This window comes from Lissotriton helveticus, chromosome 9 (assembly GCF_964261635.1).
Source record: "Lissotriton helveticus chromosome 9, aLisHel1.1, whole genome shotgun sequence".
NCBI lineage: Eukaryota > Metazoa > Chordata > Amphibia > Caudata > Salamandridae > Lissotriton > Lissotriton helveticus.
The window spans coordinates 780,865,335-780,880,232 of NC_136070.1; positions in this window are offsets into that span (position 1 = coordinate 780,865,335).

Below are 14,898 nucleotides of genomic sequence, written 5' to 3' on the forward strand. Positions count from 1 at the left end.
AGCGGTCTTGTGCACCTTCGGCAGTAGGGCGCTCAGCCGGGGGAGAAATAAGGGACCTAGCTATCCTAAAGATTTCCCTGGGCGCATTGGCTGCTGCATTAATTTTCCCTTCATAGAAGAGGGCTTGCGCCTTTTTGATCTCTAATTTGTAAAGCTTCATTGCAGCCCTATAATCCTCTTTCCTAGACTGAGAATGGTCCTTCCTCCATGCTCTCTCAAGTTTACGGCACTCAAGTTTTAATGACCTTAGAGCAGGAGTATACCAAGGTGCGACTTTAGGTCTTCTAATAAGTTTACATGGGCGTTTGGGAAGAACCTGGTCGAGGGTGCTGGAAATCCAGTGATCAAATTTGTTAGAGGCAGAGGCAGGAGTCATAACCTTCCTCGGGGGATCTTGGACAAGAACAGCTGTCCAGTCAGTGAGGGGGAGTGAGGACCATTTCCTGCACAGATGCTTGGTAGGAGCATCACAGGGGGAAGGAGGGTTGGAGAGCCAGGTGAAAGGTATCAAAAAATGGTCGGTCCAGGGTAGTGGAACAGGGGATTCTACATTAAGGATGGTGTTACTATATATATGATCAAGAAGATGTCCCTTCTTGTGGGTCGCCTGATGGCCTCTCTGGCAGAGGTCTAACGCTTGCAGGTTGACCCGTAGGTTATTGGCTGACGTAGCATGGGGGTCATCCAAATGGAGGTTAAAATCCCCAAGCAGAGTGAAATTAGGCGAGGTTACCACTGCGTTGGCAGTGAGGTCCGTGATCTGCGTTATGAAATTATTAGGGGAGCCAGGTGGACGATAAAGTAAAATGCCGGAGAAGGTGGTAGTGGGGGAAAAATCAAGCGCAAAGTATAAACTCTCGCAGGTCGGCGAGAGATTTGGAGTAACACGACACTTAAAACTATCCCTGTATATGATGGCTAGGCCCCCGCCTCTCCCCGACTGGCGGTCGAGGCGCTTGAGGGTGTAGCCTTGAGGTGTGGCCCATGTTGTGGTCGGGTCATTGTCCATCTGGAGCCAAGTTTCCGTTAAAAATAGAGCGTCAGGATTGAGCTCTTCAATCAACAGGTACAGCTCCGTGAAGTGTTTCGGTAGCGACCGACAATTGAGAAGATACAGTCTCCAGTTCTGTCCCGGAGGGAGAGAGCCGCTATATGGGCGGGAGGTACCCCACATACAGTGCTTGCAATGGTATTCAGAATTAAATGGGGAGAAAGAGTGACGACAAGAGAGACTGGTGGGGGGGTCGTAAAGAATGTAGCAAGAGAGAATTGTAAACAATACGATTCCCTACCATAGTGATAGTTTGATCCTAGACCAGGGTCAGCGAGAAGCGTCTGGACGCGGACTGGCGCAGACTGGCTTCTCTTTGGCGCCTCTTCGGCGCGTATACGGCGCTACCGCTGCGCGGGCAGGGAGGGACTATATAGATTAGGTGAGGGTGGAGACTAGCCCGTCAACCTCCCCAAGATGGCTGCCCTGGATGGAGCAACCAGGAAGTGGTATCGCTTGACCGCCCTCCACAACAATCAGCACAGAGCTGTGGTGGACCGGGGAGTAGGCGAACAGAATGCAAGTAAGAGCTCAGCAATAGATTTAAAAGATGAGTTGGATGAGTCGAAACTTCCTCAAGATAAACACTGATAAGACAGAGGTTCTGTAGTTTGCTATGGGCCCAATCACTGTGGAACCAAACCTGGTGGCTGACAGAGGCAGGCAAATGCCCCCGTCCTACTGCTACGGTTAAGAACCTGGGAGTGATCTTTGATGACCAGCTCAATTTCGCGGCCCAGGTCAATCGTCTGACCTCCTCCTGCTTCTTCTTATTGAAGAGCCTTTGGAAGATCTTCCCTTTCATCTCGCAGGAGCTCCAGAAAAATTTAGTAGTAGATCTTTTTCTCTCGAAACTAGATTACTGCAATGCTCTTTTTATAGGCATTGACAAATCTCAAAGGATGAAATTGCAATCATTGTAAAATGCTGCTGCACGATTGCTAATGAATATCCCCAAAGGTCACTCTACCTCGGTGAGCATAAGATCACTTCAAAGGCTCCCATCCAGCAACGAGTGGAATTTAAGGCCCTCTGTTTAGTGCACAAGGCACTTTATGGAGGTGGTTCAGTGGAGATCCAGAAAGTGTTTTCATGGTACACTCCCATTAGAACGCTTAGATCCACGAATATGGCCCTTATCCATACTCCTGAAAATTCGGAGAACTAGATGGGGAGGCCAGAGACTATAATACTGTGCAGCCAAACTATGGAACCAACTACCATCTACCATGAGACTTCAACACAACCGGCAGCTTTTTAGGAAAACACAAAAATCCTGGCTGTTTCCCTCAAACTAAACGATCGGTGCTGTCACCCAGTTTTTTTACATACACTCCCAGCGCCAAGAAGCCATGGCGTTCGAGGGCTTTAAAAATGACTATCCTATCCTACATATTCATTGCTTAGCACCATGGTAGAAATGTATCTAATATTTACTCTTTTGGTGTTTGTAATCTCCTTAATTTGCTTATGTCTCATAATCATTGCAGCACACGTATCTTATGCAAGACTAATGTTGGGTCAATAAATATTATTGAAAACGTCCCACTGTGTATTCTCTCTATATTTCTCTGAGAACAAGTGAGCACGAATGACTGGGCAAAAGATTCTGTAATTTTTTCATGATTCCTGAGGAATCAGGGTTGTCATGTTCAGTGGTTGCCAGAAAATGTTTGCTGCCTGGTAGGTTAGGGGGGCTTACAGTGGCACTGTGAGCTAGCTGATCTACAGGCCAACATATCCTGTGGGGTGTCCGAGATCAGTTTAGGCACTAAGTCTTTCGTTTATGCTGTCCAAACAATGCGCAGATCCTACAGATTAGTATTAACTATACGTCATGGTGCCATCAATATTGGTTAACAAAGAACACAAACAGGAGAATGTCCGTTGACCCAGTTGAGACCTTGGTAAATATGTTTAACAAAATAACAATGTCTCAACCGGTAATCATTGAGTTAGACAAGTTCATTAGGAAAACAATTAAATGTGAAAGAGGGGATAATAAGGAAGATCACAATAATTAGTGAAAACAACTGGTATATTTAGAATGAAAGTAGTTATATCAGCACTCCATTACATTATACGCATAGGTAACCCAACCGTAGTTGTGCATATACGTGCTCGTGAAAAAGGTGAACAGCGCATGTGACACATGACACAGGTAGAAAAACAGCGTGAAAAGGCGCCAAAAAAAAATTGGTTGTTAGTCAAAAAACAGTCAGGGGGTAGTATATATCAAGAAACAATTCATCTGTTTAAGTACACCCCAATAACACCCACAAATGCGCTGGATGGTTGGCAGCGGTTTGACCTGTACAATTTCAGGTCATCATCAGGACCAGGTTGCACAAATAAGTTAAGTGTTGTGAATGTTGCAAGAAGCCTTTTATGATTGGAGTGTATCAAGTCAATGGGAAGGCACCTGGGCGCGGTCATGTTGGACACTAGAGGTTCATGTAGAACACAAGGAATGCGAATATGGGTAAAGACCTGCAGTCACTTGAGGGGCTGAACAATTGGCAGGGTGAGTATGCGATGAATCCAAGGAGTCTAAAAAGTTAGTGAGCCAAACCTGCAGCTTCAAGGGAACCGATCCGTGCTGAATCAATAGACAAACTGATGCAGTTGATCCAGTCTGGGGGAATCCGTCCAGGAAAGGTGCCCAGCAAGAGTCTGGGTCCGGAAATGATTGAATCGCACTGTACGCCGTGTAGACGGTCATAATCATGCCGCCAATGTTGGTTAGGCATTTATTTAGATACTTATTTAACTGCCAAATCTGAGTAGTTCAGTCATTCTCTCTCAGAGACCCCTACTCACATTAAACTGGAGACGCTCATAGTGGGAAAAGGGAATCCGCCTCAGCTGAGTAGATGCATTCTATGTATTGGCTGTAGGTTTTAGCAAGCTTGAAGGATTAAAGAATATTCCCATATGGTACAAACAGAATCTCAATAAATTCATTTCCATTAAAAAAAAACATTTTACTTTTACAATGTCCGAATGTGGAGACAGTGTTGAAGTGCAATATATTACTCTAAATATTTCAGAAAATTGCAGGCAAATAGTTACTATGAAATTATTACAACATCACTTCCCGGCACCGGGTGGAGAGAATACCTTCATGGGTGAGGCACACGAAGCATTCAGGACAGAGGTATTTTATTCTTGGGTTATATTTCCTGCAGCAGATGCATGCACAAATCTGTTTCATACTTTCATTGAAGATGAGACACCAACTGAAAACTTTTCATACGTGGACTTGGAAGTCCAGTTAACTCACCAAGGACACATAAATTGGTTTAAAGGCGCCCTCACCCACACAGTAGAAAATGTGAGATTCGGTCCGCCCAGTAAAGAAGAAGTGATCTTGTTGGTTTTAGCTTCATACAAACCATGCCACGACATTCATAGGTTTGGAGCAGCAGAATATCGCAGACTATACGAAGGTTTTGTGAAATTTACTGAAATATTACACAGTACATAATGTGAACGCTTATAGTTCAACCTGTGAGGGCTGCTCAGGCTGCACAACCTCAATTGAATGCTACGGGTATCAGCTTTTAAACGCTGAATGCTGTAATGGGAAGAAATCCCACTAGTTGAGAGCAAGTACCGTTCTGGATAGCACAAAAAAATAGCACAGCTTGAACCGGTTTTCCCCATACGGGCCTACAGCAAAAACACAGAATTCCAATCTATTTGCTTGCTAATTGGGATGGCTCCCCCGATAGAAGATTGTGCCACTTGGAGTAGAGTCTTTGCTTCCATTTACACCAGAACTCATGGTACCTCTTCAATAGCCGTAATCTCAGATGTATTGAAACAAATACAGAATTACAGGGAAGAACCTGCCCTGGACTTAGGGATGAAATGAATAGGCAATTTTGCCCAAGTTTCTGCAATTATGTTAAGCAACATCAAAGGGGAGGCAGCTGCAATGGCTATATGCCAATGCAGAAGGGAACTGTATCCTAACAGGAGAGAGAGTTACCTAAGATTATCACAGAAACATAAGCTTCCTTGGGAAGGGATAATCTGGGAGCAAGACCTGGGAAACCAATGGTTAAGGGTAATTCTGAAAAGGATAACTCTGAGCAAGCACCCGATTCTTCTAAAAAGAAATGGGATAATAAACAGAAAAATAATAAAATAAACAACAATCACGGAGACTAAACTTCGGACTACATCACCAAACAAGAAGATAAACAAAAATCTATGAAACCTCAATTTAAAGAAAAGAAAGTACCAGGAATTAAGATGAGAAATGCCAGGCTGTTGAAGACTCTGCTTCTGAATGGGGAATGGGCAGTGAGGATGATGGGCAGTGCAGCAGAAGTCACAACAGCTCGTCAGAACATGATGGTTTTTCTGGAAGTAGTAGTGCTGAGTGAGTATATAATGGTGAAAACACCTGACACGAGAGTCTGTGTCCCGCATTGTTTACACAGATTAAAGCTTCAGATATACAAAGAGAAGTGAAGGGTGTCTTTTGGGATGATGTGACACATGGTTACAACATTCTTTTGGCTGAAAAGGATTGGCCACCTGAGTTTGTACTAGATTACCCAATGGGGGAAAAAGTAATTTTACCTGCTTTCTCCGACTTCGTAGCAGAATCATTTAAAAATGTATATGGGAAGGAGTGGGTGTCTTATTTAGCGACTGCTCTATACCACAATCATGTTGGGTCCATTTTATCATTTACCACAAGGGTATAAGAATAGCCCTGGGCTGTTTTCAGCCAGAGTAATAGGGTTACTTTGAGGTATTGATGAGGAGGCGGTGTCCTATGTTGAGGATATTTATCTGACGGACGATGAATTAATGGAACATTTGGCTAGAGTAAACAACATAATAGTGGGGTTTACTCGCCTGCGCTACAAATGTAATTTATAAAATCTAAGATAGCCCACCTCAGTGTCCTGTTTCTGGGATAGAGTTATCAAGTGAAGGCAAAAGCCTGGCAACACTTTTTTTTTAAAATGTGCATTGCTCAAACCTCCAACAACTCTGAAGAGACTACAATCCATTTTGGGATCTTTACATTTTTACTTAACTTACATTTTGGGTTACGCAGAAAGGGTAAAACCATTGTACGACCTAATTAGACCTGACTTTTCAGTGCAACATTGGACACAGGAACATACTGATATTTTACGTTCAGTACAAGCTGACATGCTAGCTTTCAAAATGTGCACACACTTGTCACCACAACTAACCTGGTCATCCGTGTAGTCGCTGGACCTACCAGTAATGCTTACATCACTTTCAACGAAGGTGATGTGGTACCTGTAGCATACAAATCACATCTATACACAAACACTGAAATGCGTTTTGCATCCACTGAGAAAATTCTCACAGCTATGCAGACTTCTGCAATGAGAGAAAGAGAGCTCTGGCTCAGGGAAAACGCATAATTGTTGTTACCCAAGTACCGACTCTAGAGGGGATTACTAAAGCAAGCATTCTGAATGCTAAAGCTCTATATCCGAGATGAGTTCAATGGGCAAATTCCTTCACTGCAACAGACGTAGATAGATTACAGATTTGATGCTACATTGCAAACACGAAAAAAAATATCCACTGCCGAATGAACTTATGCCTTTAGATTCATATGAATGTATCATTTATACCGATGGATCTGCTCAACCTGCCGTAGGATCGAAACAGCAATATTCCACGGCATATGCAATTGTAAAGGGGGGGCATGAGAGATGGAAAGTTTCTTCCCAGAATAACACACATGCAGTCTCAAGGGGACTGCACAGCACAATTTGTAGAACTAAAAGCCTTGATATTGGCACTACAAAATATGGATCGCGAATTCCCCATAGTGTGTGATTCGTTTTACTGTGTCCAGTCTTACAATGAATACCTTCACTATTGGGGAACAAATGGGTTTTGAGATTCGAAGGGTTGTACAATCAAGCACAAGATGCTTTGGGAACAATTGGTGAAGCTGAAAGAAGGCTTGCCACGGGCTCATGTAATTCATACATTGAGTGATCAGCGTGTTGGCGTTCACGTTCAAAGGGATTCAATGGCGACTGAATCCGCCAAGGCACAGTGCAAACTGCTGCCGTTACTGTCCCACTCTTTTTAACATCTATATGTCCCCTCTCGCGGCACTGGCAGAGTCATTTGGCGCCCAGATTGTCTCTTACGCCGATGACACCCAGCTTCTCTTCACCTGCGGAGGGAACTCGGACTTTGATGGTGATAGCATTAAGTGCTGTCTGGGTGCGGTTTTTGACTGGTTCCAACTTAACCAGCTGAAATGAAACTCAGACAAATCTGAGGTACTTTTTTTTGGTTGTCCTCCGGACCCCGGTTGGAAGTCCTGGTGGCCAGCAGGCATGTATCCACCCACTGCTGATACCATGGCGGCTAAGAATCTGGGAGTCAAGATGGACAATTGTCTCTCGCTTAAACCTCAGATTCTGGGTCTGATTGGACAGTGTTTTGGGATACTAAAAATGCTAAGGAAATTCCTCCCTTTCCTCTCTACTGCCCACAGGAAAATCACAGTGCAAGCATTGGTCCGATCGAGGCTGGACTACGCTAATGTACTCTACCTTGGCCTCCCTGAGTACCTTCTATCACGCTTGCAGGTTGTGCACAACTCGGCTGCACGGGCAATCTTTGGCCTTGGCCGCAGCTCCCATGCCGCAGGACTGCTGAAGTCTCTTCACTGGTTGCCAATCCAGAAACGCATCAAGTTTAAGGCTCTTACCATCGCGTTTAAGACTCTCCATGGCACCGGTGCACTCTATTTGAGGAAGAGAATTGGCTTTCACCACCCGTCCAGAGCTTTACGTTCGGCATCACTGTCACTGGCCACGATCCCGGTAATTAGGCGTGCCCGGATTGGGGGTCGGTCTTTTAAATATCTTGCGCCACGGGCCTGGAATGTCCTGCCACTGTCTTTAAGAAAGAGTGAGAATTTAGTGTCCTTTAGGAAAGAGCTCAAGACGTGGTTGTTCTGTCAGTAATTCCTATTCCAATGCTGGGGTTATGCTGTGTATGGTCTGATAGCGCCGGGACACTCTGCTTGAGTAGCTGAGCGCTCAATAAAACTCCTGATAACATAGCATAACATAACATCACTCATTCTAGCACGAGAATAGACAGAACAACTATGATAGCTGTCAATGTCACACGCAACGGCTCACCACCACTAAAAGGCTTTCCACTCAAGTACTCCTACAAGTTAGATGTACAAAATATTAAGTGTGCTCAAATTCCAGGAGTAGGAGATAGAGTAAAACCAAACACTGATCACAAATTGGGATTGATGCTAGCTGCACATGAGGTCTGGGTTTAGCACATGCAGGAATTACTGCCACAACCAGACCAAGGACTTTGAAGTCAAATGCGAAATCTGCTAGCAGTTGAAGGGTTTCACTATACCACGTCAGCCACGCCTACCACAAACACCTTTATTGATCTCAGACAAACCACTTGCATCTGTCTATTTGGATCACTGCGGCCTCTCACACTGATGGGGCTTACAAGTACATCTTGGTGGCAGTGGATTCATGCTCTCGATTTCTATGGGTTTGGCCCCAGTGCTTGGCTGATGCTCAAACTATTATAAAGGATTTGCGAGTCTTTATTTGGACATAAGCAATTAGCAGACTACATTGCGACCAGAGCCAGGCATTTAGTTCTCCGAATTACAAAGAAGCCATGGGAAGTTTGGGTGTGTCCTTGTGGTACTCTTCCCCCTACCATACCGAGGGAAATTCATCTGTTGAGAGGAAGAACTGGGACTTAAAGCAATCCTTAACAGCTAGGGTACAAGGCTTGGGTGGCAGTTGGGTCAATCACCTATAGGGGGTCCAGAGGACACTTAATAACATGCCAAGAAAATCCCTGGGGGGGTTGTACATCCTATGAGATCCTGTTTGGGTTAAGAACGTGGGTACCAGATCCCAATAGTGTCTGCGCAGTGGCGGCTGAATCTCCATTTGATCTTTTTTATGTTTTACTGGATTTAAAACAATACAGAGCTTTATAAAGCAATGTCCAGGTGAAATGCACTGCCACTGCTGGAGAGGTGAAAGCAGTATCAGCAAGACCTGCCTAGGTCCCAAAGATTGGGGATCTGATCAGAGAAAAAATATAGGACAAGAAAGAATCTGGCCCATCTTGCAGAGCGCCTGTACCTCTGGCTGTTGAAGGTACCCAAACGGTACTTCTTCCGCCTCTTGCCGATTGCTGAGACAAAAGGTTTGTCTCCATCGATCTCATCAAACCACACTATGTGGCCGATTTTCAGCAGTACACCACATGGGCTCCTGAGTAGCCGACGATCTCCTCGCGCTACCATACAGGAAGTTCAGATGGAAGGTTTAATATTGACTGCATTTCCAAAGAGAGGCTATTGACGAAAAAGAGATGATGATTCTCCTTATTTAAACAACTACAAATGTACAGTCAACGAGTACAGAAATTTCAATTCGAAAAATTGACGACGTCTATGTCAACATGCCACAGATCATGTCATCCCTCTGTTCTACAAAACCTGCTGAGGGGCCAAAAATAGACAGGATGGTGTCTGGCTCCTTCGTGCATTATGATGACTTTTTATCAGATCCAGGTGGACCTGAACTGCCAACACCGCCACTCCCTTTCAAGCTACGAGTTTATTCTCTCTATCTTTGGCTGAAAAAGATATACCTTGTTGCTCCCTGGATACATCTCTGGGTTACAATCGGATTACTTTTCCTGGTACTCAGAATTGGTTTGGTAACGTTTTTTTTTCTACTTCAGAATGGGCAGTATCTCCTAGAACGCTCTGCAGTCCAACATGTGAACTTGCTACTAAAAGAACATGCATCATCGCACCGTGAACTGAGGGACCTATTCCTGGTGAACATTACAGCCGTTCCAGTTCCTGATGGAATAATTTGGAACAGGGTATTGTATGATGTCCATGGTCCTACCGAACATTTGCAAATCCCTTATTTGTTTAAGATTTCTTTAAAGGATATCATCACCTTTTTTAGATTCCCTGATGATTGGGACATTGAAACTATGCATAAGTTGGTTTCAGATCTACAGACATCAGCAGCATTTTCTATTGATGAATTGTATGATGGTACAAGTAATTTTGGAGACATGTTCTGTTACCAACATTATGGTCACCATTTTTTAAACAAAGCTAGCATCCCACATGCTGTTTACAATTACACCCAATGGGAGCACTGCGCAACCCACCAAAAATAGTTGAAATACATTTGCAAGCAAATTTGCATATTTTTCAGATTTTGACATATTAGAACCAGCCTCTTATTACTATAGGCTTGTACCTACACTTGCAAAGAAGAATATGCTAACATACACCAAGCTGATTTACTCTGCTTTCTTTATTTCCCAATTGTCTATACAGGGTTTTGACTTTTGGAAGGACTCAATTGACACAAAATCTGTCTGGGGAAGAAAGGATTGGTAGGTTCAGGAAAAAGAAGTGTTATTTAGATTATGCCTCATTCCACATCAAATGATTTTCCTGAATAAAACAGTGCAGCAGACTTTCTGTCTTGGTTTAGCTAAGGCAAAATATCTGAACATACCTCACATTCCCACATTTGCACACTTTGAACATTGGCAACAATACACAAAGTATAGTGAGTATACATTTAATGCCATGCTCTGCAATGGATCATACAATACATCAGACCGCGATCAGCAGGGTTGGTTGGTTTGGCCTCTAGACACAGATAGATGTCAGTCTAGGTACCTGGGTAACACGGGAGAGTTTAAGATCAATAGGCCTGACCTACCTTATGTACAAACAGAACACACAGGGGTGGTGATATCGTGTAGTATTGGGAAGGTATGCCTAGATTGGCTAAATACTTCAACAGTTTTCCAAGTGAAACAACACTTGTCCCTTCTTTGTGATGACCTGGATCTCGGAGATTTTTTGCTAGGTCCCTGTCACGGGGTCAAGACATGCCCCATAACGGACTCTCAATCTCGCTTTCAGGACTGGTCCGGGCCCTTTAAGGACGGCCTGGATTTCTCTGACTGGAACTCCACCCCTATGACGGCGGAGTCCGCAAGCCAATCGGAGTCGGGCACCGGGAGGACAAAGGCGGACCCGGAAGACGCCGCGTTGTGGATGGTGCGGCGTGACTTGGAGCCGGAAAGCCGAAGAGAAACCACCCACCTTGGAGAACTGGAGGACGCCGGAGTGGGATCTGCCCCTGGAGAGACGGTCCAAGCTGAAGTCGGGGAAACCGGTATCCGCCTGCTGGACCGAGAGGACGAACCAGAGGCGGCATTGCAGGAGAAGCCAGGAGGCCAACGTCCCCACGCATCGCCCAGCCATGCGCAGGAAGACGCATTGCTATACCAGGTACGGGAACGCTTGCGTACCTTATTAAGTTTTAAAAGAGCAGGGACCGGGTAACCGAGGGAGGAGGGAGGAACTTGGCCGGGCACTGCGGTCTTTGAGCACATCACCCTACACCTTCCGGGTTAGGACATCTGGTGTTAGTCTCTTACCTACCTCACGAGTGTTACCCTCACTCCCTTTCCCCAAGCCTTGAGTGCTAACGTGCTGTGATCTAACAGCCACGTTTCTTTCCTTTTGTTTTGGGTACGAGCGAGACGGGCCGAAGAGGAGGACTGCGCCAGCCCAGGAACGGACGCCAACCCCTTCCCGCAAGGACCTTTTGCCCTATGGACCTAAGTTGATATTAGGTCATACCTTGACTTTGTAAAACCAGTCAATAAACCAGTTATAAAGCACTTCAGTGTTGGCTCCTTCCCTCCTTGTGAACCCTCACGGTTACAAGTGGCAAGCCAGCCAGGAGTCATCCGTCTGACAAGATGGAGGCCTTACTAAACCAGATGAGTGAAGGATAGTCCAAACTGGAGTGGGCTATCGGACAGTCTACAGGGCAGGCTGACAGTGACCGAGCCGCATTTACCGCTGCCATACAGCAACAGGCAGACCACCTAACCAAACTGGCTGAAGGACAGACTCAACTACTAGCCACATTAGGTCAACAATGTGCTGCAGCTCCCCCCGGAGCCGTGGTCCCCTTGCAAAAATATGTGGCTGGAGACGACCCTATCTCCTTCTTTTTGAATTTCGAAAGGGCTGCCAGAGCTAGTGTCTGGCCAGGTGAGAGATGGCCTTTCTATTTAGCGCCCCTGTTAACGGGGGAAGCGCAGGCCGCATATCAACTGGCCAATAAAGATGGGACAGCAGCATATGGTCACGTAAAACAAATCGTCCTAGACAGGCTCGGGGTCGATGACGAAAGTCACAGAATACGATTCCGGCAGGAAAGAGGACAACCAAATGATGTCCCAAAAACCCTATTCTACAAACTAAAGGACGCAGCCGACCGTTGGCTGAAGCTGCAAGAAGGGAACCTGGAAGAGGTGATGAACAAAATATATCTCGAACAATTTCTTGAAGCCCTACCCTTTGGGACTCAAAGATGGCTTAGGCAGCATGCAGGGCTAACGCTGGAACATGCCATTGAAATGGCTAATTCATACGCCCGGGCTCAAAACCGTCCGGCCTTTCGAGAAACAGAAAAACCTAACTACAGCTAACTCCCAGGCAAAACCGACAAGAAACCTTATAAAAGTCTGCCGGAACCCCTCCTTAAACCCCGGCAAAAAAAACCCGAAACCCCGATTCTAACCTGTCCACAATGCTACGAGTGTGGTGAGTGGGGACATATTGCCAGGTTCTGTCGAAAAAAGAAAGAGAAGGAAGAAGAACCTATGGAGGTTGGATATATGCCCCGCGCCATCCTGTATGCACAAGAAACAGGTCCAGCCTTTTATGTAAGTGTCCTACTAGATAGCAAGAAAACCCGAGCTTTGTTAGATTCAGGGTGTCGTCATTCTGTGGTTAGAGAAGATTCCCTGTCTGGCTCTTCTGTTTTTTTGAAACGCACAGTTAGGATTAAATGTGTGCATGGGGACATAAGTACCTATCCTCTAGCCAGCGTGAATATAATTACTGAAAAGGGTACACAAGTAAAGTGTGAAGTAGGGGTGCTCCCAAGGTTACCTGAAGCCCTTATTATAGGGACAGATAATAAGTGTTTCCACACTCTGATGTCAGAGGCCCTACAAAAGAGTAGACCCCAAGGAACTAGTAAGCATGGTCTCCTGGTAGAGGAACCGTGGGCCACCGACACCAACTTTCATGTTGCCCAGTTGAACGATGCTTCTTTAAAACAAGCGTGGCAGAACGCCCAGGAGAACCAAGACCGAGACAGTTTACACTACCCCTGTTTTGTGACAAAAAAAGGGCTCCTATATAGGTTGGGTGGTGCGAATGCGAATCCCCAGTTGATTGTACCCACAGCATTTCATGACCAAGTCATGTTTTATGCACATGCACACCTATTGGCAGGACACTCTGGGGCGGAAAAAACCACCCATTCCATCACCCAACATTTCTATTGGCCTGGTGTATACGCACAAGTAAAGAAGTATTGCCACGAGTGCCAGATTTGCCAAAAACGTAATCCTTATGTTCCGCCAAAAGTTCCTCTTGTCCCCCTTCCTATTATTGGAAAACCTTTTGAAAGGATCGGAGTAGACATAATAGGACCTCTCCCTATGTCCCATCGGGGTTACCAGTACGTAATGATTATCGTGGGCTACGCTACCCGTTATCCTAAGGCGTTTCCTCTACGGGCAGCCACGACCAATGCCATTTCCCAAAAACTGATCGAGCTGTTTGCCAGAATGGGTTTCCCCAAAGACCTTATAACTGACCAGGGAACACCATTTGTTTCTCGCCTGATGAAACAAGTCTGTGCTGTCTTAAATGTTAAGCACCTGCGTACCTCGGTTTACCACCCGCAAACCGATGGGTTAGTCGAGCGCTATAATGGCCTGATAAAGACAACTTTGAAAAAGTTGCTAACAGGAGACGGGAAACAATGGGACCAGTTGCTTCCTTTAGCCCTATTCGTCTTAAGAAGCCAATATCAAAGCAGCATGGGGGCCTCGTCCTTCGAGCTCCTTTTTGGACGTAAGCCCCGTACTCTATTGGAGATCACTAGAGACAGTTGGGAAAAGAAAGGGGCCCAGGACGCCCAAGAACTATTGGACTATTCTCAACAACTGAGGAGCCATTTACATAAACTTAGAACTCTGTCCTATGACACCTTGGAGAAAGCCCAAATGAAACAGAAAACTTTCTACGACAAAGGGAAACAGTGGAGAGAATTATCCGTATGCGATTGGGCCCTTGTTCTTCTCCCCACTTCTACCCACAAACTCCGGAAGGAGTGGCAGGGACCATTCCCCGTAACCAGAAAAATAGGAAGAACCACCTATGCCCTGAAACTATCCCCCTCCAGAACCCAGATATACCACATTAATATACTAAAGAAGTGGCTGGGTCCCCCACCCCGAACACCTGTCTCTGTAGCCCTGGCCACGATAGCCCCAAATATCGTAGATCAAACAGTGGTGAACCCTGATCTTCCCGAAGCAAGGAAGAAGGAACTGTCGAACCTGCTGTTAAGACATCAGTCTATATTCTCTGATCAACCCGGCAGAACGACATTAACCAAACACAGTATTCCCACCCCAGAGGGTGTCACCGTCAAACAAAAACCCTACCGGGTTCCAGAGGCCCGCAGGTTGTTACTAAAGACAGAGGTAAATAAAATGTTGGAAGCAGGTATTATAGTGCCCTCTAAAAGTAACTGGTCGTCCCCGGTGGTCCTGGTGCCAAAACCCGATGGGAGCACTAGGTTTTGCATCGACTTTCAGGCCGTCAACAAGGTGTCCAAACAAGATGGGTACACATTACCAAGGGTAGATGAGGTGATTGAGCGCCTTGTTGA